General features: G+C 48.0%; 1 long non-coding RNA gene across 1 annotated transcript; it reads right to left on the bottom strand.

Annotated features, from left to right (window-relative positions):
• Positions 1-1,646: 1,646 nt before the first annotated feature.
• Positions 1,647-10,366, bottom strand: LOC132384855 (uncharacterized). Its single transcript, XR_009509064.1, has 3 exons — positions 7,504-10,366; positions 6,792-7,139; positions 1,647-2,298 (listed from the first exon to the last, which is right to left on the bottom strand). It is a non-coding gene; the product is annotated as an uncharacterized LOC132384855 (long non-coding RNA).
• Between the last annotated feature and the right edge of the window lie 2,156 nt (positions 10,367-12,522).

Below are 12,522 nucleotides of genomic sequence, written 5' to 3'. Positions count from 1 at the left end.
TGACCCCAATCGGGGATCGCTGGTGCTGTAAAGCAATGCGCTAACTGCTACGTCACACCGTTCTACCCTCGTACGTCACACCAACCTTTCAAATGTTTTCAAAGTTCACAGTCAATTCATTATTCATACACGTCACCATATACCCTGAGATTCATCTTCCTGTGGGCATCCGCAGCCGCCTTCTTCTTGAACTCGATGGTTGAGGGGTAATAACTGTACCTGAACCTGGTGGTGTGGGACCTGATGGTTGAGGGGGTAATAACTGTTCCTGGACCTGGTGGTGTGGGAGCTGATGGTTGAGGGGTAATAACTGTTCCTGGACCTGGTGGTGTGGGAGCTGATGGTTGAGGGGTAATAACTGTTCCTGAACCTGGTGGTGTGGGACCTGATGGTTGAGGGGTAATAACTGTACCTGAACCTGGTGGTGTGGGACCTGATGGTTGAGGGGTAATAACTGTTCCTGGACCTGGTGGTGTGGGACCTGATGGTTGAGGGGTAATAACTGTTCCTGAACCTGGTAGTGTGGGATCTGATGGTTGAGGGGTAATAACTGTACCTGAACCTGGTGGTGTGGGACCTGATGGTTGAGGGGTAATAACTGTTCCTGAACCTGGTGGTGTGGGACCTGATGGTTGAGGGGTAATAACTGTTCCTGAACCTGGTGGTGTGGGACCTGATGGTTGAGGGGTAATAACTGTTCCTGAACCTGGTGGTGTAGGACCTGATGGTTGAGGGGTAATAACTGTTCCTGAACCTGGTGGTGTGGGACCTGATGGTTGAGGGGTAGTAACTGTTCCTGAACCTGGTGGTGTGGGACCTGATGGTTGAGGGGTAGTAACTGTTCCTGAACCTGGTGGTGTAGGACCTGATGGTTGAGGGGTAATAACTGTTCCTGAACCTGGTGGTGTGGGACCTGATGGTTGAAGGGTAATAACTGTTCCTGAACCTGGTGATGTGGGAACTGATGGTTGAGGGGTAATAACTGTTCCTGAACCTGGTGGTGTGGGACCTGATGGTTGAAGGGTAATAACTGTTCCTGAACCTGGTGATGTGGGACCTGATGGTTGAGGGGTAATAACTGTTCCTGTACCTGGTGGTGTGGGACCTGATGGTTGAGGGGTAATAACTGTTCCTGAACCTGGTGGTGTGGGACCTGATGGTTGAGGGGTAATTACTGTTCCTGAACCTGGTGGTGTGGGACCTGATGGTTGAGGGGTAATAACTGTTCCTGAACCTGGTGGTGTGGGACCTGATGGTTGAGGGGTAATAACTGTTCCTGAACCTGGTGGTGTGGGACCTGATGGTTGAGGGGTAATAACTGTTCTTGAACCTGGTGGTGTGGGACCTGATGGTTGAAGGGTAATAACTGTTCCTGAACCTGGTGATGTGGGACCTGATGGTTGAGGGGTAATAACTGTTCCTGAACCTGGTGGTGTGGGACCTGATGGTTGAAGGGTAATAACTGTTCCTGAACCTGGTGATGTGGGACCTGATGGTTGAAGGGTAATAACTGTTCCTGAACCTGGTGGTGTGGGACCTGATGATTGAGGGGTAATAACTGTTCCTGTACCTGGTGGTGTGGGACCTGATGGTTGAAGGGTAATAACTGTTCCTGAACCTGGTGGTGTGGGACCTGATGATTGAGGGGTAATAACTGTTCCTGTACCTGGTGGTGTGGGACCTGATGGTTGAGGGGTAATAACTGTTCTTGAACCTGGTGGTGTGGGGACCTGATGGTTGAGGGGTAATTACTGTTCCTGAACCTGGTGGTGTGGGACCTAAGGCTCCTGTGCCTCTTGCCCGATGGTGGCAGTGAGAAGAGAGTATGGGATGGATGGTGAGGGTCACTGATGATGGATCCTGCTTTCTTGTGGCAGCGCTCCTTGTAGATGCAGTCGTCCAGTTGTCTGGACTCATTTATAGTTTAACCACACTATTCCTTTAACAGAAAGATCAGATCTGTATACAGTATTCCAAATCTCAGACAAAGTCAATGGCGACCATTATCTATGTAGAATAACATTGCTTTTAACTGTCTGTCTAGTGTGGAGCTTCTACAAATCACTCGGATCCACAGCACAACTGCTAATCTGATGAAACTGGCCTTTAATGGCCGTGGTTCATCATGTGATGCTGGCAGAGTTCATTCAATCACCGTGCGCCCTCTTTGAGAGAATCGTCCCATTCACCTTGGAACTGTATCAATCATTGTCGTAACGCTGTTTAACTCAGTGGTTTGGTGATAGATGGTTCTACCTCCGCAGGGCTACTTTACCCATTTGCTGGCAGGTTATAATTCTGTGTGGAGAAATGGTAGGAATCAGTTTCACAGGCTTGTAAGCTGTTATTATCGTTAGTCAGCGATGAAGAGATCTGACAATGCTCAGAAAAGTTGGGAATTCTGACAAATGTCAAAATAAAGCATCAAGTCAGTGTACTGAGATCTGTCAAACCTGAGCAGCAAGTAAACGCTGGACAGGAAATCTGCACGGAAATTTACATTTGAGGGGTACAGAGGCTGCAGCCAGCTCCATCACAGGTGTAACCCCTCACCCTCGCCCCCATCAAGGACATTCTCAAAAGTCAGTGGCACCCAGCAACCAGGACATGCCCCCTTCTTGTTGCTGTCACCAATGAGCAGTTGCAAGAGTCCGAGGACGCACACTCAGCGCTTTCGGAACCACTTCTTCCCCTCCGCTATCACATTTCTAAACAGTCCGCAGATTCGTGAACACCACCATGCTGTTCCCATTGCTTTTCCTAACTTAGAGATTCTGCAGATGCCAGAGTAACACACAGAATGCTGGGGGGATACTCAGCAGGTCAGGCAGCGTCTGTGGAGAGGAACAAACAGTTCATATTTTGGTGAAGACTCTTCACTGGCTCTGGTGAAGTACTGTACAGTAATTTTATTATGTATTGCTGCTGGAGAACAACAAATTTCACAGCATATATTTCTCTGCCCGAAACGTTGACTGCTCATTTCAACGGATACTGCCCGACCTGCTGAGTTCATCCAGCTTGTTTGTACGTCTATATTTCTAACTTACTGCCCGTTTTGCCGTTGGCGATTCTGGCAGCAATAGAGGTTCTCTATCTCTGTCTGTCCATACCATCTTATACAGATGTAAAAGGATTCTTCATTGCTATTTCTGTAACAGTTTTGTTTTACCAGTCAGGGTTTGTTAGTCCTGACCTGAACCCACGAACCTGGAGGACAGATGGACCTCTCTTAGTCTGGCCTCTACCCTTTGACCTGTTTGGCATGGGTGACCCTACCAAGAGCCAAAGCGTAAAGCCCTGACTCCAGCCAACATAGCTCTCCATGTTGTTGAGGCCCACAAGCTTCCAAACACTACTACAAGGTTGTGATTATTTTGGAGGATATATTAGTAAAAATGTGTTGGCGTGTGGCCTAGCGGGCAAGGCATCAGACTAGTAACCTGAAGGTCACTGGTTCGAGCCTCAGCTGAGGCAGCGTGTTTGTGTCCTTGACCAAGGCACTTAACAACACATTGCTCTGCGACGTCACCAGTGCCAAACTGTGTGGGTCCTAGTGCCCTTCCCTTGGACAACATCGGTGGCGTGGAGAGGGGAAGGCTTGCAGCTTGGGCAACTGCCGGTCTCCCATACAACCCTGCCCAGGCCTGCGCCCTGGAAACTCCAGGCGCAGATCCGTGGTCTCTCGAGACCGATGGATGCCACCACCAATATCAGTAAGCATGAGAATTATCCTGATTCTGATTCTGGGAGAAGTGAAATGGAGGAGAGAGTGTTTGCATTGAGCACAGGGAAGAGGAGGAGACATTGGTGTCAGCCATTCAGCCCCTCTGTGCTATCTTTCCATGCGCCCTGGTGGGAATGGCATTCCTTGGGTCAACTTCCCTGCTCCTTCCCATGACCTTTGACCTCTGGAATGATTAGGAGGATAAAGATTTAAGATGAGCTTTTTTTTTCCACATGTGCAAGCAAACATACAGTGAAATATATTGTTGGTGTCAAAGACCAGCACAGCCTGAGGAAGCAGTGGGGAAGCCCACAAGTGACAAGATTCCAGCACCAACGGTGGGTGCCCACAACTTACTGACCCCAACCCGTACATCAGAATCAGAATCTGGGTGGGTATCACTGGAATACATATGTATTCAGTGTCCATTCAGAGATCGGATGACAGAGGGGAAGAAGCTGTTTCTGAATCGTTGAGTGTGAGCCTTCAGGCTCCTGTACCTCCTCCCCGATATTAGCAACGAGAAGAGGGCATGTCCTGGATGATGGGGGTTCTTAATGATGGATGCTGCCTTTGTGATGCATTGCTCCTTGAAGATGTCCTGGGCACTACAGGGGCTGGTGTCCATGGTGGAGCTCACATCTATCTGCAGCATCTTGTGCAGTCGCTCCCCCACGCCCACCTTACCAAACAGTGATGCAGCCGGGTAGAATCCTCCCCACGGTACACCTGTAGGAATTTGCAAGTGTCCGGTGACATGCCAAATCTCCTCAAACTGCTGATGAAATGGAACCGCTGTCTTGCCTTCTCTGTAAGTGCATGGATGTGTTGGGCCCAGGTAGATCCTCCGAGATACCAGCACCTGAAGCTACTCACCCTTTCCACTTCTGACCCATCTATGAAGACTGGTGTGTGTTCCCTCCTCTTCCCCTCCACAGTCAGTTCTTCGAAATGAGGCAGGAAACCGGAGCACCCGGAGGAAACTCACACGGTCACAGGGAGAATAGACTGAAATCGAAATTGAATGTGGGTTGCTGTAAAGCATTAACTGCGTTATCTCATCCTGAAGCATGCGTGGGACTCTACCGCCCCACACCCCTGCTTCCTGTGGTAAGAAGTTCCACGCACTCGTGACTGCCCAAGGGAAGAAATCTTTCCACACCTCCGTCTTAAATAGGAGTCTCCTGGTTCTGTGACAATGTCCTCTGTTTCCGGACGCTCCCAGGAGAGGAAATGTCCGCCCAGCATCGACCCGTGTCTGGCCTCGGAAGGACCTATGACATAATTCTAGCTGTGTTTTATTGGGCAAGATTTTATCTCGCCAGTATTTTAATCATTGACGTCTCCACGGAGTTGTCTCACAGAACCGATCCATTGCGGACCACGTTAGGCCATTTGGCCCATTGTACTGGCTCCTTGAAAGAGCTTTCAAAATGGAGGGGTGGCGTGGTAATGTAGCAACGTGGGTTCCATTCAGCCGCTGTCTATAAGGAGTTTGCACGTTCTCCCCGTGACCCACGTGTGTTTTCTCCAGCTTCCTCCCACAGTACGAAGATGCGTGGGTTTGTAGGTTAATGGTCACATGGGTGTAATTGCTCCTGGAAGAGCTCGTTACTGTGCTGTATCTCTCAATAAAAAATAAAATTATGTTCCACAGGCGCTTGCAACTTCTCCTTCTTAAAATGTTGGATTCTAGGGAGTGTTGTCTAGGAAGGGTTCACACTGTTGACACCACTGAAGCACATATCCATTCTCTGAGCCGTGTTCACTAGGGACCTGGTCTTCACTGCAGCCTTAATTAAACCTGGAAGGTGCGAGTGCAGTCTGTGAAAACGGCTTTCTGAGACCTTTCAACCTATTGCTCCCCAGAGCCTTCTTGCTAAAAGGTTCTGATCAATAAAAGCAAAACCCCTTTGATTGGTGATTTCCTGAGCACAGATGTGGGCCCTTTGGCCCATCAGGACTGTGTTGACCATCAGGTACCTATTGATACTAACCCCATCAGACTGCACTTGGTTCATTAGCTTCTTCTCCTTACAGTTCAAGTCCAGGTACTTTTTAAATGTTGTGTGGGTCTCTGGTTCCGCCGCCCCCTCGGGCACCGTGTTCCAGATTCCGGCCACCTTCCGGGGGTGAAATTCGCCTCGACCGACAGTTCTTTCAAAGAGCCAGCTTTACAAAGTTCAAGAGTCACTTTCAACTTTGAACCTACTGGGTGAGAAAGAAGTTCCCTCAGATCCCCTCTGTGCATCTTTGGAAGAGTCAGTCCCACTCCCCTTGTCTCCTTGAATGCCCAAGCAGGAGGCAGATAACAGGGCTGAGCAGGGTGAAGGCAGGGAGAATAGCTTGCCATGCAAGACATCAGAGAACAAAAAGCAGCCTCGAGGGATTTAAACTGAGAGAGCCAGCATTAGGTGGGGGGGGGGGGAGATTTCATTTTACACCCAGTGGCCATTTTATTAGGCCTCCTGTAATAAAGTGGCCACTGAGTGTATGTTCGTGGTCTTCTCCTGCTGTAGCCCATCCGCAAGATTCGATGTACTGTGTGTTCAGAGAAGCTCTTCTGCACACCACTGTTGTAATGCATGGTTAGTTGAATTACTGTGGCCTTCCTGTCAGCTTGAACCAGTCTGGCCGTTCTCCTCTGACCTCCCTCATTAACAAGACATTTTTACCCACACAGCTACTGCTCACTGGAATTTTGTTTGTTTTTCACACCATTCTTCATAAACTCTAGACACTGTTGCGCGTGAAAACCCAGGAGATCAGCAGTTTGAGATACTCAAACCACCCCATCTGGCACCAACAATCATTCCACGGTCAAAGTCACTTAGATCACATTTCTTCCCCATTCTGATGTTTGGTCTGAACAACAACTGAACCTCTTGACCATGTCTGCATGCTTTTAATGAGTTGCTGCCACATGATTGGCTGATTAGATATTAGCATTAATGAGTGGGCATACCTAATAAATTGGCCACTGAGTACTGCAGAACGTACTGCAGTCCCGAGTGTCAGCCGGGAGGGGAGGGGGTTAATGTAGGTCAGAGTACCAGGGAAATACCTGTTCATTGAAATCCGTTCGGCAAAGGCCGAGAAGACTGCTGTCCAGCCTGCTATGCAGGATCAACAGTAACGACGAGGGTTCCAGCGTTATCTTGTTTCTGTATTTAATTTGGAATGTGGTATTCATTTTTTCCAGACAAAACAGATCTTCACTTGCACGATAAAGGATTCCAGGGTCTAAATTCACCCACTGTTTTACGTAACAAGAGTGAATGTTTGATTAGTTTATTAAAGGAACGGTTCACTTGAAGTATTATTTTGCAGATTTTCTACTTGGTTTACGCTGCTGGACTCCGTCTAAATCCCGACTCCAAACCTTACCGGAGCTCCACATTTTCCAGTTCACCTGCAAGTCACAAAAATTGTCTAAATAACAGAGGCATGTTTGAGAGCAGGAGAGGGGGACTGACGTCACACAAAGGCTATCGCCAGAGGAATGAGAGAGAGAGAGAGGGAGGGAGGAGAGAGACAGATGGACAGAGACAGAGAAAGAGGCAGACAGACGAGGACAGAAAGAGAGACAAAGACAAACAGAGTGACAGACAGAAACAGAGAGACATGGAGGAAGAGATAGAGAGACAGAGACACAGAGAGGGAAGAGAGAGAGAGTGAGAGAAAAATAAACTGATGCAGAGGCAGCGGCAGAGAGAGACTACCAGAGACAAGCTAAGCTGCTTCTCAGACAGGTGTTGATATGTTTCATCACCAACCTCTTGATCACCGTGGATACGAGTGCTACTGGGTGACAGTGTTTGAGGCAGGTCACCGTGCTCTTCTTGGACAGCCTGGTTGAAGAGGTGGGGCCCTCAGGTGATCGGTTGATCCGGGTGAGGAGGGGTGATAGGCAGATGGAGGAGGGGAGAGTGGGGATAGCGACAGAGGCTGGCAGGTGATAGGTGGAGGGGATAGAGGGTGACAGGAGAGGAAGGTGGAGCATGGAACCAAATGAGGGAGGTGGGGAGGGCAGATGGGAACAATGGTATGAGGGGACCCAGGGGGAGGAAATCCTTGCGTTGTTTGAAGGGGGATACAGTTATGGAAATCTCATATAGTACTAATGCAGGGTAAGAAGACCATTAACGTAAAACAAGGAGGGGAGGGGGGAGGAACAAGGGAAGTGTTTAGCCGTATTACAGTCAGTCAATTTATTATCAAAGTTCTTCTTGCATGTGTCACCATATACAACCCTGAGATTCCCTCACTTCAGGAAAATAAAGAAATACAGTAGAATTTATGAAAACTAAACATTAAGAAAGGCTGTACTAAAGAAGATGAACTGTGCAAATGAAAAAGGAAGTAAATAAAATTGAGAACATGAGCAGGTGAGTCGTCCAAAGTGAGTCCATAGACTCTGGAATCAGTTCGGTGCTGGGGTGACTGAAGTTATTCACGACGGCTCGGGAGCTTAATTGTTGTCGGGTGGCCACCTCTGGGACACAAGAGACTGCAAATTTTTTAAATCTGTGGTGGAGAGTATATTGACTAGCTACATCACAGCTTGGTATGAAACACCAATGCTCCTGAATGGAAAATCCTACAAGAAGTAGTGGATACAGCCAAGTCCATCACAGGGAAAGCCCCCCCCCCCCCACCATTCAGCATATCTACACAGAGTGCTGTCGCAGGAAACAGAATCCATCATCAGGCCATGCTCTCTTCTCACTGCTGCCATCAGGAGCCTCAGGACTCACACCACCAGGTGCAGGAACCGTTATCACCCCTCAACCGTCAGGCCCTTGAACCAAAGGGGATAACATCACACAACTTCACTTGCCCCATCACTGAAATGTTCCAACAACCTATGGACTCACTTTCAAGGACTCTTCATCTCAAGTTCTCAATATTTATTGCTTATTTATTTATGTATTATTATTTAATTTTTCTCTTTCATATTTGCACAGATTGTCATCTTTTGCACAATGGCTGTTTGTCCGACCAGTTGTCTTTCAGAGATTCTATTATGTTTTTTTGGATTTACTGTGTATGTCTGCAGGAAAATGAATCTCAGGTTTGTATTTGGTGGCATGTATGTACTTTGATAATAAATTTGCTTTGAACTTTGACACTCTGGAATATAGAGCAATAGACATTCTGCTGGAGGAGCTCAGCAGGCCAGCTGAGGGAAATGGACCTTGGATGTTTCAGGCTGAGTCCTCCCTTGAGACAGGCTTCAACAGGGTGGTTGTTTCCCTTTGGCTGGTGTTGCTAGACTGAGGGGATCTCAGGACACAGAGCAAGATACTTAGGACTGAGACTAAGAGGAGTTTCTTCACAGAATGACTAGCCTATGGAACTGAGTCCTCCGGGTTTGTGTGACGAGGTGGGCTCCAGGGCTTCTGGAGCACCTTGATTTGTGAATTGTTGTCTTAACTAGAGAGATTGAGCCATTGTGTTTTCTGTTTAATCCTGTCAAGTTTATTTTGACTGGCACAGGTTTTCTGCGTACTGTGACTATTTAAAGTGGACTCCTGATTAGAGCTTATCGCAGGGTCCTCGTTTTGAGAATGATTTGTCTCACGGTATTGCTTGGTTGAGCTGCTGGTGTTCTGTTGAATTCCTATGTATAATCTCTTGTTTCCGTCTCTACGTGGGACTCTGTCATTCCTCCGCAGCTGGGTTCATTCGTGGCCAATGCATGTCATGACAAACTGCCTCTGTATCCCCCTCAGCTCTGATGTCAAGGGGTCCCCCTGGTGACACAACTGTGCCAGAATTGAGGGAGCACGTCATGTGACGAATGTAGAGCTCCACTCTGTATCTAACCTGTATTCTGGGAGTGTGTGATGGGCAGTGTAGAAGGGACTTCATTCTGTGTCCAGTGTGTGATGTGACAGCGTTGAGGGAAATTCTCTCTATGTCCAACCTGTGTTGTCATTATCCCGGGAATGTGTGATGGGAGAGTGCTGAAGGAGTTTCACTCAGTAATTCAACTGTGCCTTGGGAGTGTGTGATGGGAGTGTAGAGGGAACTTCCTGCGTTTAACTTGTGCCCTGGAAGTGTTTGAAGGGACAGTGTGAGAGAACTTCATTCAGTGTTTAACCTGTGCCCTGGTAGTCAGTGATGGAATGGTGTAGAGAGAATGTCTCTCTGTGTCTCACCCTGGGAGTGAGTTATGGGATGTTGTAAAGGCTTCACTCTGTCCTGTGGGAGTGAGTGATGGAATGGTGTAGAGGGATTTACACTCTGTGTTTGACCCTGGGAGTGAGTGATGGGATGTTGTAAAGGCTTCACTCTGTCCCCTGGGAGAGGGAGTAGAGGGACCTACACTCTGTGTTTGACCCTGGGAGCTGGGAATGAGCCGTGTAGAGGGAACTTCACTCTGTCTAACCTGCACCCTGACACTGTTCCCACTAAGCTGTGTGGGTGCGAGGCAGCGAAGGAACTGAAATTCTCCCACACACATAACCTTCGTTGCCTTGTAGCTGGATAAAAACCGAAAAAGTTTACGAAACGTGAAGATCTTATTTGTTGTACAACTTTCAACTAATAAATAAGATCAAAAGTGTGCAATTTTTCAATTTTCATTCTAAATATTCATAGTTTGCATATTTTTTTAAAAAAGAGACATTTAAAGTGCCGTGCAGTTTAGAGGCTGGGTAAACATTTCCTGCTCAGAACAATGGTTGGTCCGTGCGGCTGGTACAAAAATACAGAGGGAACGTTGGGCCCTGGGTGTGTTATTCCGGAGGGTGGTGCGTATTTGATGCCAACATGGAGAGGAAATGGGGGCAATGAGCAGATGCAGTTGCCCTGCATGGAACACAAAACAGAACCACAGTGAGCTCTGCCTAAGAGAGGTGATTGTTTGGGATAAGGAGCCCGTCGCACTGGAGAAAGCTGTGTGAAACCATTAGGATGCCATCGACCTGCAGGGTTCAGTCAGCGCACGGCTGGGAGACAGTGCCACCCAGAGGCGTCAGCCAGTACTGCCACAGTGCGGGACTCACTCTCCGCCTCTGAGACCCTGTCCAAGGTCAACCGCTGAATCCGTTAAACCCTCTGTCCCTTTCCTCTCTCCTCCGAATCTAACCAGATCCTCCGACACCCACCTCAGACCCTCATCCTTTCCGCCCATCACTCACACACGCAAATTAAATTTATTATCAAAATATGTATATACCATCTTGAGACTCATTTTCTTGCAAGTATTTCCAGGAAAATGAAGAAATATAGAATTTCTGGGGAAAAAAATTCTATAAGTAACAGTCTCTCAGTTTGGACCCACCGAGGGTCCCAGGTACTCACATTCCATGTACTGCTGCACCCTCCAAATTCTAGTGCCACCCTTTTTGCCATGCGGAGATAGCTCAATCGCCACTCTAAATTTTACCTCTTCCCATCTGCCTATTACATTCCCCTGAGTCCCCTCCTCCTTCCCTTTCTCCTGCGGTCCACCTTCCTCTCCAGCCCCTTAACTATCCCACCCACCTGGTTTCACCTATCACCTTCCAGCTATCCTCTTTTCACCTCCCTCCGCCTTCCCCCTTCCTTCTCGGCCCGAAATGTCGTCTGCTTACTCATTTCCACGGATGCTGCCCGACCTGCTGAGTTCCTCCAGCACTTTGTGTGAGTTGTTCTAACGCCACAAAGACTGACAAACTGCCAACGTGCAAAAGAAGACAAACTGTGTAAATAATAAATAAACAAATGCTGCCGAGAACATGAGTTGTAGAGTCCCTGAAAGTGAGTCCTCCCACTTCTCCCACCTGCTCTCCCCACCTCCCTTATTTGGTTCTACGCTCCACCTCTCTCTCTGCTCGGATTCCACCCACTGCAGCCCTTTGTCACCTCCCAGCCTCAGTCACTAATCGCACTCTTCCCTTCCCCACCTGCAGCTCTGGCCCTACCCCTTTCCCTCACCCTACCTCCTCTCTGCCTTTTACACCAGATGAAGGGTCTTGGCTGGTCTTGAAGTCTCGCAGCCTGGGGAATTGGGATACTGGAAGTAGTTCCCCTAAGAGACCTGGAGCTCAGATTCCTTCAAGTTCAAGTCTACTGCAGATGTACAATACTTCATAAAAGTCTTCGGCACCCCAGAGTTTCGGATGGTATGGCCAGCCAGACCCCTGAACTTGACACCACCCAGGGTCTCCGGGATTACCGTGAGGGTCAGAAGCAACCGGGACAGCCAAGGTCTGCAGAAGTAACTGTGGCAGCTTCTCCAAGATGCTTGGAACGATTTTTGCACAAAACTTCACAACAGCGTACCTAAGAGAACTGATTCAGTTTTAAAGGCTCACACCACATACTGATTTGATTTAGTTTTTTATTTACTGTTTACTGCTCTTTATAGTCATTTTTTGATATTTAGAAGTTGCTCATTATTTTTGAAAGCATCTTCGCTTTACAGAATTTCTTTTACGTGTGCTCAAGTTTTTTGCATAGTATCACCAAGTGAAACCATGTTCCTCTAGACCTTGGAGCACATCACAGTACATATAACTCACGCACAACACATAAAGTAATATTACCACAAATAAATTAACAAATAACAAAATATATTCCAGAAGACTGACACTTAGCATAAGGTGCATTTACGACACAAGTGCTAAAGTAAACAGTATAACACTACTGGCTCTTCATACATGACGAGACCCGGGAGTTCAGTCGTCTCATAGCCTGGGGGAAGAAGCAGTGAACCATCCCAGCAGTCCTTGTCCGAACACTACGGAGCCTCCTGCCTGACGGTAGGGGGTCAAAGAGATTGCAGGATGGCTGGAAGGGGTTCT

This window comes from Hypanus sabinus, chromosome 1 (assembly GCF_030144855.1).
Source record: "Hypanus sabinus isolate sHypSab1 chromosome 1, sHypSab1.hap1, whole genome shotgun sequence".
NCBI lineage: Eukaryota > Metazoa > Chordata > Chondrichthyes > Myliobatiformes > Dasyatidae > Hypanus > Hypanus sabinus.
This window is presented reverse-complemented; position numbering and strand designations above follow the sequence as displayed.